The 16,983-nt window shown below is 43.0% G+C and overlaps 1 long non-coding RNA gene across 3 annotated transcripts in view; it reads right to left on the bottom strand.

The window, feature by feature from the left end:
* Positions 1-254: 254 nt before the first annotated feature.
* LOC105469258 (uncharacterized) overlaps positions 255-16,983 on the bottom strand; it is a 46,163-nt gene continuing 29,434 nt past the window's right edge. The window contains exon 4 of one of the 3 annotated variants that reach the window (XR_979882.2): positions 255-1,390. This is a non-coding gene — a long non-coding RNA (uncharacterized lncRNA). Of the gene's footprint in view, positions 1,391-3,559; positions 3,626-14,926; positions 15,721-16,983 lie in introns of those variants that run through there. The other 2 variants (XR_011615221.1, XR_011615220.1) reach the window with 2 other exon arrangements.

Raw genomic sequence — 16,983 nt, forward strand, 5'->3', positions numbered from 1 at the left:
GGAGCTCTGGAGGCCAGGGCCACCTCCACACCTCTCCCATGCTTCCCGGACACCACCCTCACACTCTGCTTTCTGTGCTGGTGGAGGAGACAGGTCAGAACTGCAGATCTAGCTGCTCCTGGCCATGGGCCAGCCCTGCCCACCTCACTCTCAGAGCCACTGTGAGCGGGAAAGGCTGGGGGCACCTCCCCTCCTCTCCCAGTAGGAAAAGAGTGAATCCCACTTCCACCCACACCCTCTATTCCATTCCAGGGGATCCAAAGGCCTTCTGCCCCTGCTATTCCCAAGACAGGCTCAAACCCACACCCAAAGTGGGCTTTCTGGGCCAACCAAGCATGGACACAGTGCATACCCTGCAAAGCCTCCTCGGACCTCAGAGCTGCCCCAGAACCCCGGCCTTCCCATAGACCCACAAATGGGGATCTATAGAGCACCCACTGCATGTCCGGCTCTGCCTAAAGACTGTGGGTAACACAGAAGCACCCATGGCATGTCCGGCTCTGTGTAAAGACTGTGGGTAACACAGAAGCATGAGGCACAGAGGGTCCTCAGGGAGCCTTCAGAGTAATTAACCAACTCAGCCCTGAGACAACGGGAGGAAGCACATGGGCTGTGAGTGTCTTGGCTGGACACAGAGAGGCCTCCTGTTCTGCCATTTCCCATCCTCATGTCCTGAAACTTTCCTTCTATTTCCTCAACTATAAAACTGGGGCGCAGTGGCTCATATCTGTAATCCCAGTCCTTTGGGAGGCCAAGGCAGGCGGATCACTTGAGGTCAGGAGTTCAAGACCACCCTGGCCAATATGATGAAACTCTGTCTCTACTAAAATTACAAAAATTAGCCAAGTGTGATGGTGTGCACCTGTAATCCCAGCTACTCAGGAGGCTGAGGCAGGAGAATTGCTTGAATCCAGGAGGCAGAGGTTGCGGTGAGCCTAGATCACCCCATTGCATTCCAGCTTGGGCAACAAAGTGAGACTCCATGTCAAAAAGAAAAAAAAAAAAAAAACTTTGTCACTGAAATAGATCATATCTAAGGTTCCTTCTGGTTCTCAAATTGTCTGCTTCTGTAATTCACATCTGAGCGGTGAGGCATGGGTAAGACACCCCCAGAGTCTCAGGGGTGCCTGGTTAAGGGCTGGAGGGGGCAGGGAAGGCTTCCTGGCATCACCAGGATGCAGTCCAGATGCTCACAAGCCCCGGTACCCGGAACCATCTGCTCAAAGGCATCACGTGGCAGTCTGATCGTCCCATCCTCTTCCAAAGCCTCAGAAGAGCAGCTAAGAAGAATCCTGGGAGCCCTGTCCTGTTACATAGGAGCTTCCCTGCCACGCTCCCTTCCTGCCTCCTCCCAAACGATTCCGGGATGCAAAGCAAGAATCTGAGGAGGCTGAGAGAAAGTCACTTTCATCAGACAACAATATTACACATTGTTTTAAAACCTTAGCATGGAGAATCATTAAATGCTGTATAAAACCCGGAAGACATTAAAGGAAAAACTTTTGGCTAAAAATAAACAATTTCTGTACTGGAAAAAACAGATACTATAAATAAAGTTAAAAGAAATATTACACAGTGGGGGAGAGATTTATATCCCATATAACAAAAGATTGATTTCCTTCATAAACAACAAGTTATGGCAAATTAAGAAGTAAAGCATGAACAACCAGTGGGAAAAAATGCTGTTTCACAGAAAAATATAAATGGCCATTAAACCTAGGAAAAGAGGTTCCACCTCACTCATCATTAAAGAAATTCAACTAATAGCAAGTTACAATTATTAAGTGTCAAAGTGGCAAAAATATTAAATAATACCAGGACAGAACAAGGTATGAGCAAAAAGATATCATTTGATACACAGTAGGTGAGTCTATAAATTGATAAAACCACGTGGAAGAGCTATTTGGTGATATTTATTATTTTTTAAATGTTCGTGCCTTTGATCTGAAAATTCCATTTCCAGGAATCTATCCCACTAATTTACCCTGACAAGTAAGCCAAGGTGGACATATTGCAACAGAAGCAGGAAATATACTATAGGGTGAGGGGGAGTATTTTCAAAATAAGATAGAGCTATATGTGCTGATAGAACACTATATCCAAGACATATTGTGACCAAAAAACAGTACACATAAAATTCCACTTATGTAGAGAAAAAAGGATTATAAAGGATTGTGTGTGTGTGTGTGTGTGTGTGTGTGTGTGTGTGTGTGCATAATTTTCTGGGGGAAAAAAGTATATATGTATAATTTTCTGAAAAAAGTACACTACCAACTTTACTGCCAGGCCATAGGAATAAAGGGGCATTAAGAAAGGTCAACCAAGGAGACTTTAGTTTTCATTTTTTAACTTTTCTGTACTGTTTTCATGTTTTTGCTATGATAAAATATAATTTTTTTCATAGAAAAAATGATTTTGAGAGAGATTTTTCTTTAAAATTGTTTTAAGAAGTAAAAGTGTTTACTTTTACTTAACTTCAAAAAAGAGTTTTGTATGCAATGTGATCAGCTTTAAATAGACTATTATAACTATAAGATATTTTATGTAAGCCTCATTGTAATCACAAGGGGTAACATCTCTAGTGGATACACAAAAGTGAAAGGAATCAATGTATGCTACTACAAAAAAATCAACAAATCATGAGGGAAGACAGGAAGAAAGAAACAAAGGAACTACAAAACAGTCAGAAAAAAAATTAATAAAATGACAAGAGTAAGTTTTTGCTTATAAACACTTACATTAAATGTAAATAGACTAAATTCTCCAAACATAAGACACAGAATGTCTGAATGAATTTAAAAAAACAAGATTTAACAACATGCTGCCTATAAGAGACTCACTTTGGCTTTAAGGATGCACATAGACTGAAAGTAAAGCGATGGGAAAGGATATTCCGTACAAAAGATAACAAAAAGAGACTGGGGTGGCTACGCTTATGCCAGATAAAATAGACTTTAAGTCAAAAACTGTTATAAGAGAAAAAGGTTACTATATAATGATAAAAGGGTCATTTATACAAGAAGATATAACAAATATAAGTATATATGCACTCAACATCAAATAACCTAAATTTAAAGCAAGCATTGACAGAGCTAAAGGGAGAGATAGACAGCAATATAATAGTAGTAGGGGGCTTTAATATCTCACTCTCTATGGTGGATAGATGATTCAGAAAGAAAATCAATAAGGAAACACAAAACCAAGCAACAGTATAGACCAAAAGAACCTAACAGACACATACAGAACTTTCTACTCAATAGCAGAAAAATATACATTTTTCTCAAGTGCGCATGGAACATTCTCCAGGATAGATCACATGTTAGGTCACAAAAAATTTTTTAACAAATTCTCATGGGAGCTATGGCTCATGCCTGTAATCCCAGCACTTTGGGAGGCGGAGGGGGACAGATCACCTGAGGTCACGAGTTCAAGACCAGCCTGGCTAACATGGTGAAACCCCATTTCTACTAAAAATACAAAAAATTAGCCTGGCGTGGTGGTGCACACCTGTAATCCCAGCTACTCAGGAGACTGAGGCAGGAGAATGGCTTGAAGCAGGAGGTGGAGGTTGCAGTGAGCCAAGATCACACCATTGAATTCCAGCTTGGGCAACGAGAGCAAAACTCTGTCTCAAAAAAAAAAGAAAAGAAAAAAGAAAAGAAAAGAAAGAAATTTTAACAAATTCAAGATGATCTAAATTATTCCAAGTACCTTTTCTGACCACAGTGAGAAGAAACTAGAAATCGATAACAATAAGAAAATTAGAAAATTCACAAATATGTGGAAACTAAATAACACACACTTGAGCAACCATTGGACAAAAGAAGAAATCAAAAGGGAATTTTAAGAATATCTCAAGACAAACAAAAGCACAATATACCAAAATATATGAGATATAGCAAAAGCAGTTCTAAGAGGAAAGCTTATTACAATAAATGCCTACATTTTTAAAAAGAAGAAGAAAGAATCCAAATAAACAACTACTTTATACCTCGAGGAAGTAGAAAAAGAGAAAACTAAGCTCAAATATAGTAGAAGAAGGGAAATAATAAGGACTAGAGCAGACATAAGTCAAATAGAGAATAGAAAAACAATACATAAAATTAACAAAATTGAGTTGGCTTTTAAAAATAAAATAAAATAAAATTGACAAACCCTTAACAATACAAAGAAACAAAGAGAGAAGACTCAAATAAATAAAGTCAGAAATTGTAAAAGAGGCACTAAAATGAATGTCTCCAAAATAAAAAGGATTATAAGGGACTATTATGTACAATTATATGCTAAAAAATGAGATAATCTAGAAGAAATGTATAAATTTTTAGAAACATACCACCTACCAAAACTGAGTCAGGAAGAAATAGAAAGTCAAACATCCTATAGTTTGGATGTTTGTCTCCTCCAATCTCATGTTGAAATCTGATGCCCAATGTTGCAGGTGGGATCTAATGAGAGGTGTTTGGGTCATGGGAGTGGATCCTTCATGAATACATTAATGCCCTTTCTGAGGGAGGAGGGGTGAGCAAGTTCTTACTCTGTTAGTTCCTGTGAGAGCTGGTTGTCATAAAGAGCATGGCCCCTCCCCACTTGCTCTCTCTTGCTTCCTCTCCCGCCCTGTGATCTCTGCACAAGCCAGCTCCCCTTCACCTTCTACATGAGTGGCAGCAACCTGAGGCCCTCATGAGAAGCAGATGCTGGCATCACACTTTTTGTAGTATGTAAGCCAAATAAATCTCTTTTCTTTATAAATTATCCATGCTCAGGTATTCTTTTAGAGCAAGACAAAATGGACTAAAATACAGAAAAATGTCAAAGAAGGAGACTGAATCAGTAATCAAAAACCACTCAACAAAGAAAAACCCTGAATCAAATGGCTTCACAGTTGAATTATACCAAACAATCAAAGAAGAACTAATACTAGTTCTTCTCAAAGTCTTCCAAAAAATAGAAAAAGAGGGAACACTTCCAAGCTAATTTTATGAGGCTAGCATCACCCTAATAGCACAGCCAGACAAAGACACCACAAGAAATGAAAACTACAGGGCAATATCTCTGATGAACATAGATGCAAAAAAAATTCTCAATAAGATACTAGCAAACTGAACTCAACAACACATTAAAAGGATTATATATTATGACCAAGTGGAATTTATCCCTGGAATGCAAGGATAGTTCAACATACATAAATCAATGTGATATACTACATTAACAGAATGAAAGGTAAAATCTATATAATCATCTAAATAGACATAGAAAAATCATCTGATAAAGTTTAACATCCATCCATGATTAAAACGCTCAACAAAATAGCTAAAGAAGAACCTTACCTCAACACAATAAAAGCCCACAACTAATATCATAATCAATGGGAAAAAAAAAACTGAAAGCCTTACTGTAAGATCTGGTACAAGTAAAGGATGCCTACTCCCATCACTTCTATTCAACATAGTACAGGAAGTTCTAGCCAGTGCTATTAGCCAAGAAAAAGAAACAAAAATATCCAAATCAGAAAGAAAGAAGTAAATTTTTTCTATTTGCAGATGGCATGATGATATATGTAGAAAATCCTAAACATGCAACAACGAAAAAAAAACTGCTTTAAAAAATTCTGTAAAATTACAGAATACAAAATCAACATACAAAGATCAGTTGTATTTCTATACACGACAATTAAGTATGTGAAAAGGAAATTAAGAAATTAATCCCATTCACAATAGCAACAAAAAAATACTTATGAATAAACTTAAAGAGGTTGAAGATTTGTACAGTGAAAGTTATAAAACATTGATGCAGGAAATTAAAAAAATAAACATAAAGGAAAAGACTTCCTGTGTTCATGGATTGGAAGAATTAATATAGTTAAAATGTGCATACCACCCAAAGTGATCCACAAATTCAGTGCAACCCCTATCAAAATCCCAATGACATTCTTTACAAAAACAGAAAAAGAAAAATCCCAAAATTCATATGGAACCACAAAAGATCCTGAATAGCCAAAGCAATTTTGAACAAGCACAAAGCTGGAGGCATTATTCTTCTTGATTTCAAATATCGCAAAGCTACAGTTATCAAAATATTATGGTACTGACATAAAACAGATATATAGACCAATAGAACAAAATAGAGAGCCCAGAAATAAATTCATTCATTTATAGTCAACAGATCTTCAACAAGGGTGCCAAAAACACACAATGGAGAAAGGCTAGTCTCTTTAATAACTGGTGCTTTAAAAAACTGAACATTCACGTACAGGAGAAAAAAACTGAACTCTCACTTCACTCCATACACAAAAATCAACTTAAAATGGATTAAAGACGTACATGTAAGACCCAAAGCCATAAAACTACTAGAAGAAAACATAGGGAAAAAACTTTTTAACATTGGTCTGGCCAGTGATTTTATTGGATATGACACCAAAATCATAGGCGATAATTCCAAAAATAAGTGAGATTGCATCAAACTAAAAAGCTTCTGCATAACAAAGGGAACAATAAAGCCAGGGTGAAAAGGAAATCTATAGAATGGGAGGAATATTTGCAAATAATATATCTAACAAGAAGTTAATATCCAAAATATATAAGAAACTCAAACAACTTAATAGCCAAGAAACAAATAACCCAAGTTTAAAATGGGCTAAGTACTTGAATGACATTTCTCAAAAGAAGTCATACAAATGGCCAATAGGTATATGAAAAGGTGGTCAATATTATTAATTATCAGGGAAATGCAAAGCAAAACCACAGTTAGATATCTCCTCACACTTGTTAGGTTGGCTATTATCAAAAACACAAAAGATCACAAGTGTGGGCAAGGATGTGAAGAAAAAGGAATCCTTATACATTGTTGGTAGAAATGTACATTGGTACAACCATTATAGAAAATAGTATGGAGTCCTTAAAAGTTAAAAATAGAACTACCATATGATCCAGCAAGACTACTTCTAGGTATATATTCAAAGAAAATGAAATCAGTATCTGAAAGAGACAACTGCACCCCCATGTTTATTGCAGCATTATTCACAATTGCCAAGATATGGAAATGGGAAAAACCTAAGTGTCCATTAGTAGATGAATGCCTAAAGAAGACGTTACATACATAATAGAAAACTATTCAGCCTTTAAAACGAAGAAAATCCTGCCATTTGCAACAACACAAATGAACCTGGAGGACTGATATGATTTGGATCTGTGTCCCCACCCAAATCTCATGTCTAATTCTAAGCCCCAATGTTGGAGGAGGGGCCTGGTAGGAGGTGATTGGATCATGGGGGTGGTTTCTTATGTTTTAACACCATCTCCCTTGGTGCTGTTGTGGTGATAATGAGTTCTCATGAGATCTGGTTGTTTAAAAATATGTGGCACCTTCCCCTCTCTCTTCCTCTTGCTCTGGCCATGTAAAGTGCTAGCTCCCTCTGCACCTTCCACCACGATTATAAGTTTCCTGAGGCCTCCCCAGAAGCAGATGCCACCATGCTTCCTGTACAGCCTGCAGAAATGTGAACCAATTACCAATTATGGTACTGACATAAAACAGGTATATAGACCAACAGAACAAAATAGAGAGCCCAGAAATAAATTCATTCATTTATAGTCAATAGATCTTCAACAAGGGTGCCAAAAACACACAATGGAGAAAGGCTAGTCTCTTTAATAACTGGTACTTAAAAAAACGTTAATGAATTACCCAGTCTCAGGAATTTCTTTATGGCAATGTGAGAATAGACTAGTAGAAGGACATTATGTTAAGTGAAATAAGCCAGACACAGAATGAAAAATATAGCATTATCTCACTTATATATGGAATCTAAAAATGTCAAACTCATAAAAACAAACAATAGAATGATGGTTGCCATTGCTGAAGGGTGGGAGGAAATGAGGAGGTGTTGGCCAAAGGACATAAAGGTTCAGTTATGTGTGATAAATAAGTCCCAGAAATCTAACATACATTATGTTGACTATAGTTAATAATACTTGAAATTTGCCAAGAGGGTAGATTTTTAAGTATCTTCGCCACAACGAAAAATACTACAACTATGTAAAGTGATGGGTATGTTAATTTGCTTGATTGCAGCAACCATTTCACAATGTATATGTACACAAAATCATCACGTTTTACACCTTAAATATATACAATTTTTATTTGTCAAGTATACCTCCATAAAGCTAGAGGAAAGCATTTCAAGAAAGCAATGCTGTCATTTTCTTCGTGAATTTAATGATCTCTCTCACTTCACTTTTTTATTGTTAATGTCATATGGGCTTATACAGAAAAAAGTATAAAGTCTAGATAAAGTAAAAAGTACAACAGACAAAGCTAATATATAAATTAAAATGGAACACTAAAATAAACAAAGTTAACCACAAAGAAGGCCGAGAAAGAGGTACAAATGCATGAGAAACAGATGACACAAACAGAAAAAAAAATAGGAAAATGATAGATCAATTCTGGCCATATCAATAAGTACACAAAATACGAATGGACCAAACCTTTCAGTTAAAAGGTGGAGGTTATCATCTACAAATATAGATTGAGCATTTTTTAAAGACTAAAAATGAGCCTGAGCAACATAGACCTCATCTCTACAAAAATTAAATTAGCCTGGCATGGTGGTGCACTCCTATAGTCTTAGCTACTCAGGAGGCTGAGCTGGGAGGATCGCTCGAGCCCAAGAGTTCAAGGTTACAGTGAGCTATGATCACACCACTCCACTCTGGCCTGAGCAACAAAGTCAGACCCTGTCTCTAAAAACAAAAGGCTTAAAAATGATACCATGCTAACAATAAGCATAAGAAGGCTAGATGGGTTACGTTAATGAAAATAAATTAGACTTGAAGACAATGGATATTAACAGAGATAAAGAGTAACATTACATAATATTAAAAGAATTAATTTTTAGAAAAATATAAAATTCACAAACATAAAGGGCCTAAGAGAAGAGCTTCACAATATATAAGGAAAAAACTGAAAGAATTAAAGGGAGAAATCTATAATTACAGTTGGAGATTCTAACACCCCTCCCTCAACAACTGATACAAGTCAAGAGAAAAATCTGAATAACATCATTAACCACTTTGTCCTAATAGCCATTTATAGAACACTAAATTCAACAACTGCCAAATACTCATTCTTTTCAAGTTTACATGATATATTCACCAAGAAAGATCATGCGCTGGGCCATTTTTTTAAAAATCTTCATACATTTCAAAAGATTGAAACTTGTCGAATATGTTTTCTGACCACATGGAACTAAATTAAAAATTAATGACAATAAGATATATGGGAAAATCCCCCAAATATTTGGAAATTAAACAACACATTTCTAAATATTCTATAGGTCAAAGTAGAAATCACAAAGCACATTTAAAAATATTTCAAACTGAACAGTAATGAAGAAACAAATATCAAAATTTGTGAACTGTAGCTAAAATAAAGCTTGGAGAAAATGTGTAGCTTTAATATGCTTACATTAAAAAAGATGTTCTCAAATTAATGAACTAAGCTTCTACCTTAAAAAACTTTTTCTTAAAAAGTAATTAAAAGGAAAAATACAAATAATAGCAGAAACTGAGTAAATGGAAAACAGACAAACAAAAAGAAAATTAACAAAGTTAAAAGACGGTTCTTTGAAAAGATCAAGAAAAAAAGAGAAAACAAAAAAGAGGGCTATCTCTAGAAATACTACATATATTAAAAGGTTAATAATGGAATATTAGAACAACTTTATGACAATACATTCAACAATTTAGATGAGATGGACATATTTCTAAAATACAACTTACAAAAATTGACACAAGATGAAATAGAAAATTTGAGTAAAGATTGAATACATCATCAAAACTTTCCCATGAAAAAATTTCAGGTCCAGGTGGTTTTACTGGTGAATTCTATCAAAACATTCAAAGAAGAAATAATTCTACTGAAACTTTTGCAGAAAATAAAGAAAGTAAAATCTTCCCAGTATGCTTTATGAGGTCAACATAACTATGATGTCAAAAACTGATAAAGACATTACAAAGAAAATCACAGACCAACATACCTCATGAATATAGAAACAAAAATTCTCTACAGAATACTAGCAAAATAAAATTAGCAATAACATTGTTGAATTTTATCTCAGCAATGCAAGGTCATTTATATTTAAAAATCCTAAAGAATCTATAAAATAACTAGAACTAAGCAGTGTATTTATCGAGATCATAATATACATAGTCAATACTTAAAATCAATTGTATTTTTATGTTTAGAGATAAAAAATAATGACTTTTTTAAATCCATTTGCAATGATGTCACACACAATATATTTTAAAATAGGTTTAATAACACGTGAACGAAGTATACATTGGAAATTAAATATCTCAGGAAGAAACGAAAAGCATCTCTGGAAGAAAGTAGGCCCACACAAATGAACATATATGTCATGATTATGTAAGCAGAGAATTCCATATTGCTATGATGTCATTTTCTTCCACTAGATATAGAAATTCAATGCAAATGCAATGGGAATCCCGACAGTCTTCTTTGTAGAAATTGATTCTAAAATTTTTATGGAAATGCAGAAGGATCGGAAAATGGCAACTTTATTCTTCCAATTGTTCAGAAAAACAAAACACCTATAGTCATCCTCACCTCCTCTCTTCCTTTCAGGTTTTGTATGTAATCTAGCAGTAAACTTGTGCTGCTTCTGCCTCCACGATATATTCAGCGTCTAATCACGTCTCACCAATCCTGCCACCACTGCTCAGACTCAAGCTGCCCTCACCACTCACCCGGGCCGTCATGAAGCTCCCGAACGGTCTCCCGACATCTGCACCCCGCCATTTGTTTATTCTTCTTTCACTCATTCTTAGGTCAGTTCATGTCCCTCCTCTGCTCAGAACCCCAAAGCCTTGTGTGCAATGTCCAGCAAGTGCACCTGTGTGGTGTGCCCCACCCCTCAGTCCCACCCTCCTCCTCCTGACTCACCCCATGCCAGAAACACCACCGCTTTATGCACCACCAAATGCCAAGCACATGTTGGCCACGGAAACCTTGCACTTCTGGTGGCCCCTACCTGGAATAATCCTCCTCAGACATCCTCATGCCTCTTCCCCACCCTTCAAGATGATGCTGAATGTCACCTTCTCAGCGAGGCTTGCCTGAGGACCCTCTTAAGACCTCATACTTTCCAGCTGACCCTTCTCTCCATCTCCTGCTTCCAGCCCTACACTTGCCACTGGGTCTGCCAACTTCCCAGCCCAGCCCAGCCTGGCATCACGCAACTGCCAAGCCCAGCCCTGGCATCATCCAGTTCACTGTCTTTCCCTCAAACATTCGCTTCCTGGACCGCAACGGCCTCCTTCATTTAAGGCGCAGGGCCGCTGACCAGGGCAGAAGGAATGAAGCGGGGGTGGCCTCCAATGAGCCCTCCCCTGACAGGAGAAGGGTCCTCACCTGGCAGGCAGATGGGGTAAAGTAGAGGGAACCTTGAGACGCCCCCATGGAGGAGCCCAGAACCAACCTGTGAAGTTTGTCGGGACTCAAAAGGAATCTGCAATAATTTGGCATCCTTGATTTAGATGGATGCATATTAAAGCACCTCCTGCAAAAACCGTTTCCTCTCTTTACATCCACCTCTGCTCCCCACTCTCTCCCTTGCAGTAAGATCCACAACTTCTCTTGGTCTCCTGGCCTCTCCCCTTCACCCTTTCACAGCTAGTGGGTTTCATGATTTTGTCTCTCACCCCCAACCCCCAGCCACTCCTTTCCCCAGAAAGACACCTGGATCTGTCACCCATGTGCCAAAATGCACAATTGATTTTTTTCTTAGGAAACTCACTTTCCATCCCTTGTCACACACACTGAGACCTAGAGTATTCTTGGAGAACAAGTTTGCAATGTCCCAGGTATTGTTAAGAAACAGACGGTACAATGGAAGGTGTTGTCAGAAAACGTGACGTGAGAAGTTTAACAAAAAACTAAAAAAGAAAAATGAGTCCCATTGTATTGGTCTGTTCTCACACTGCTAATAAAGACTAGATAATTAATAAAGAAAAGAGGTTTAATGAACTTACAGTTCCACACAACTGGGGAGGCCTCACAATCATGGCAGAAGGCAAAGGAGAAGCAAACACACATCTTATGTGGCAGCAGGCAAGACAGCGTGTCCAGGGGAACTCCCACTTATAAAACCATCAGATCTCATGAGACTTATTCACTACCATGAGAACAGTATGGGGGAACCTGCTCCCATGATTCAATTAGCTCCACCTGGCCCTGCCCTCGACATGGGGGGATTATTACAATTCAAGGTGAAATTTGGGTGGGGGCACAGCCAAACCATATCACAAAGACCAAACCTGACCTGCCCATTTGCTACCCCTGACCCCGATATCTCTCCTGTCTGGCCCTGCTCTGCCGCCAGCACCCTGGCTGTACCTCTGTCCTGCCAGCCACCCTCCCACCCCACGACCTTTGCAAGCGCTGACCCATTTGCCCGGCCTGCTCTTCCCCAGATACCCACCTGGTTCACTTGCTGGCCTCTCTCAGGTCTTTGCACAGCAAGGCCTTAGCAGAGAGGATGGCCCAGCGCATGACTACAGCATCCCCAGCCCAGCAGTGGAGCCAGGGGACAGGGGACAGGCCAACCCCACCTCTCCTTCTTGATTTTATTTCCTCTGTGACATTTTCACTGCTCTGTGTGTGTGTGTGTAATCTCCTTGCACTAGAATGAGTGAGAGGACTTCATCTGCTCATGGCTGAGCTGTAGCCCTGATGCCCGAGCGTGCCCAGCCATGCCCAGAAACAGGGCACCTTTCATAAACAACCATGAACTGCACAGCCACTGTCAGCATCACTCCACCCGTGTCGCCTGCAGAAAGCCTGACACATCCAAGGGAATGGCTCGCAGGAACAACACATTTCCCTGAAAATGGGTGGGTTCCTCTCTCCCATAGCCTCCAGTTGCCCCTTTGACCCTCCTCTGCCTCAACACAGTGACAGGTCTCCGCACAGGAAAGCAGCAACAAGCCCCGCAGCACAGCGGCTGCCGCTCATGCCAGCGATGCCTCCAGCTCATTCGTGCAACTGCCAGGGAGGATGCCTTAATACCTCTGCACAAGACAGAGTAATTACGTCTAAACATAGCTGCTTCCACACTGTCTCCATTTCCCAGCACTGGGAAATCTCTGGCCCAGAGTCAGCTCTCTGCCACCTCCCCCAGACTTGGGAGCCCGGGGCCATCCCACATCTGTGGGAGCACCAGAGAAGCCCATGACACACAGAGCACCCCAGCCCACAGGCCCTGCCACCCCCAAATGCACAAGGCCGTGGCACAGCGTATGACCAAGGCCCTGTGGCTCAGGGCTTCGATCCACCCCTGCCTCCTCCTCAACCTTCCACCCCACTCTCCAATGGCCTGGGTCGCCCTGCCCCACCCCCAACTCACACCTGTCTCCCACCTCCAGGGTTAGTGCTGTGGTGGACACAGAGCCCACCTGGGGGTGCAGTGGGGGACACAGAGCCCACCTGGGGTCGCAGTGGGGGACACAGAGCCCAACTGGGGGCGCAGTGGGGGACACAGAGCCCACCCAGGGGTGCAGTGGGGGACACAGAGCCTCCTGGGGGCACAGCGGGGGACACAGAGCCCACCTGGGGGCACAGTGGGGGACACAGAGCCCACCTGGGGGCGCAGTGGGGGACACAGAGCCCACCCGGGGGTGCAGTGGGGGACACAGAGCCTCCTGGGGGCACAGCGGGGGACACAGAGCCCACCCGGGGGTGCAGTGGGGGACACAGAGCCTCCTGGGGGCACAGCGGGGGACACAGAGCCCACCCGGGGGTGCAGTGGGGGACACAGAGCCTCCTGGGGGCACAGTGGGGGACACAGAGCCTCCTGGGGGTCCAGCGGGGGACACAGAGCCCATCTCAGCGTGCAGTGGGGGATGCAGAGCTGGTCTGGGGGTACAGTAGTGGGCACACTGCTAGTCCCTCAGAAGACACAGATCTCAGAGTCGACAACATGAAGCATGGTCAGACAGCATGAGACAAGCTGGATGGACCTGTGGGTGTGGTCAGGGAGACTCAGGATGAGCTCTGCTCGTGGACAGCACGGGACTGGCAAGAGTACCTGCAGGACAGGGAGGGGTGCGGATGACGTGGGTAATGGAGACCTAGAGCTTAGCTGAGGCTGCACAGTCAGGACCTAATTCACGGGCACGTCCTCCCCAGAGGCAGGTCACCCAAGAACTGGGCCGCTGAGGTATGAAACAGCTGCCTGGGTTTCCATCCTGCTCTCCAGTTACCAAGCTCTCCAGACCCCTGCAACAGCATTGTGGGGACAGGCGTGGCCCCACTGCAGAGGCTGGTAAGGAGGCTGTGCCTGGAGCATGTCCAGCAAGCCCTGCAAACGGCAGGCACTCCATGATGCTAGCTGTGGCTGTGACTCTGTCATCCCTCCACAGGACCCGGCCACCTCTGCCTCGTTGGGGCCAATGGGGGCATGGCAATACTTCCTGGTACTAGAGTCCAAGGACACCCCCAGAGCCATGGCCAGGTATGGAAGTGGTGACATAACTCTGGCAGTGGCTGGGGGTGCTCTCCAAATGTCCCCACGCCATCAAGCTTTCCAAGCCTCCCTTGCAGGAGGCTGGATCCCGGTGGCCAGTGGGTTGCGGGCAGAAATGATACAAGCCATTTCACACCTGGCCCTTAAAACCCTCCTGCTCCAGCCTCCCCCACCCACACCCATGCCCCACCACAGCCACATGTGGTGTTACATTCCAGATGCCATGGCCACAGGATGAGGAATACGGCTCAACCAGCTTGGCATGAGTGAGAAATAAGTCTTTTTTTTTTTTTTTTAAATAGAGCCTCACTCTGTAACCCAGGCTGGAGTACAGTGCTGCAATTGCAGCTCACTGCAGCCTCCACTTTCTGGGTTCGGGTGATCCTCCTGCCTCAGCCTCCCAAGTAGCTGGGACTACAGGCACACACCACCAAGTCTGGCTAATTATTTTTATTTTTATTTTTTTGGTAGAGATGGGGTCTTAATGGTTACCCAGGCTGGTCTCAAACTCCTAGCCTCAAGTGATCCTCCCACCTTGGCTTCCCAAAGTGCTGGGATTACAGGTGTGAGCCACCATGCCCAGCTGGGAAGTAAATCTCTACTGGGACAAGCCAGTGAGATGCCTGGGCTTGTTTGTTAGCACAGAAGAACCTGGTTTATCCTGACTCACCCAACGGCTTTGAATGCGCCTACGTTAGTCCGTTCTTGCACTGCTATAAAGAAATACTTGGCCAGGTGCAGTGGTCCACACCTATAATTCCAGAACTTTGGGAGGCCAAGGCAGGTGGATCGCCTGAGATCAGGAGTTCAAGACCAGCCTGGCCAACATGGTGAAACCCCGTCTCTACTAAAAATACAAAAACTAGCCAGGTGTGATGGTGGAGGCCTGTAATCCCAGCTACTGGGGAGGCTGAGGCAGGAGAATCACTTGAACCTGGGAGGTGGAGTTTGCAGTGAGCCAAGATCATACCACTGTACTTCAGCCTGGACAACAGAGCAATACTCCACCTCAAAAAAGAAAAAAAGACATACCTGAGACGGGGTAATTTTTTAAGAAGCTTAATTGGCTCACGGTTCTGCAGGCTGTGTAGGAAGCATGATGCTGGCATCTGCTTGGCTTCTGGGGAGGCCTCAGGAAACTTCCAGTCATGGAGGCAGGCGAAGGGGAAGCAAGGTGTCTTCCATGGTGGAGCAGGAACAAGCAGGGAGGGAGACACTACCCATTTTAACAACCAGATCTCACAATAACTCACTTACTATCAGGAGGACAGTACCAAGGGGTGGGTGCTAACTCATTCATGAGAAACCAGTCCCCTGATCCAATCACATCCCACCAGGCCCCACCTCCAACATTGGGGATTACATTTCAACACGAGATTTGAGCAGAGACTCAGATCCAAACCATATCAGTGCCCGCGCAAGGACCTCTCATCATAAAAACAATGTTTCTAGGGAAAGCTGTGCTGGAAGTTCCCAACAACTGATGGTGAATTATCCCCATCTAGATTTGGGGGGGAATTCGATTTTTCCACTCCTTTCTCTCTCCAATCACCCATAACAGGTAAGAAGCAGAAACAGAATGAATTAGAGAGGAATGCCGGATGTCCGGGCCAAGGGAGAAGGGCAGAGCTGGGGACCTGTGGAGTGGGCCAGGGACAGGGCTGCTGATGGCAAGCAAGTTGATTTGCCCTAAGGAACCTCCAAAACTCAGGGAAAGCAGAGGCCCTGGGTACTTTAAAGGCCCAGGGGAGGCCGAGGCGCTGGGGGTTCTCATGAGGACTCTGCACCCCACCAGCCTCATTGCAGCCACACCGCTCTCCCACCCCCTGAGGCGCATTTCCACCAGGAAGTGACCCAGAGAGACCTGGGGCTCAGGGATGTCAGGTTCACAGAGCGGGAGACAAGCAGGGTACTGAAGGAGGATTAAACGGAAGTCTCTGGCCCCTCCACTGCCCGCTCCAGAGCCCAGGACCCACCCCAGGCAGATCAGAGGATGCATTTCTGGAGAGACTAAAGCTCCCCAGAGAACAGACCTATAAATACATCAACACTTGGGAGTCACAGTAGAAAGACAGCTGTCCACCCATGGCCCCTGAGGGAAGCCTGCCGTCGACGCCAGCGCCCACCAGTCCTCAGCATCTCCAAGTGCCCTGCAGGCTCCAGGGTGGCACCAGCATCTCCATGCCTGAAGCTTCTCCTAAAACCTCCGAAGACGGCTCTGCCTCTCTTGGGGGTGGCAAGGTCCTGGCCTTTACCCTCAGCTTCCCCCAGAGCCCTGCACCCGGGACTCGACTGAGGTGGGGCATAAACACCCCAGCTCCACCAGCGCCATCCAGGTGTTGGACTCCATGTGGGCGTTCTGCCCTGTTGCTCAGAGGTCCCTGCGGGGTTGAGTTCCAAACACACGCACTGCAGGATTGAGTCACCAAGTCACCGGTTTG

Source organism: Macaca nemestrina, chromosome 17 (genome assembly GCF_043159975.1).
Source record: "Macaca nemestrina isolate mMacNem1 chromosome 17, mMacNem.hap1, whole genome shotgun sequence".
Lineage (NCBI taxonomy): Eukaryota > Metazoa > Chordata > Mammalia > Primates > Cercopithecidae > Macaca > Macaca nemestrina.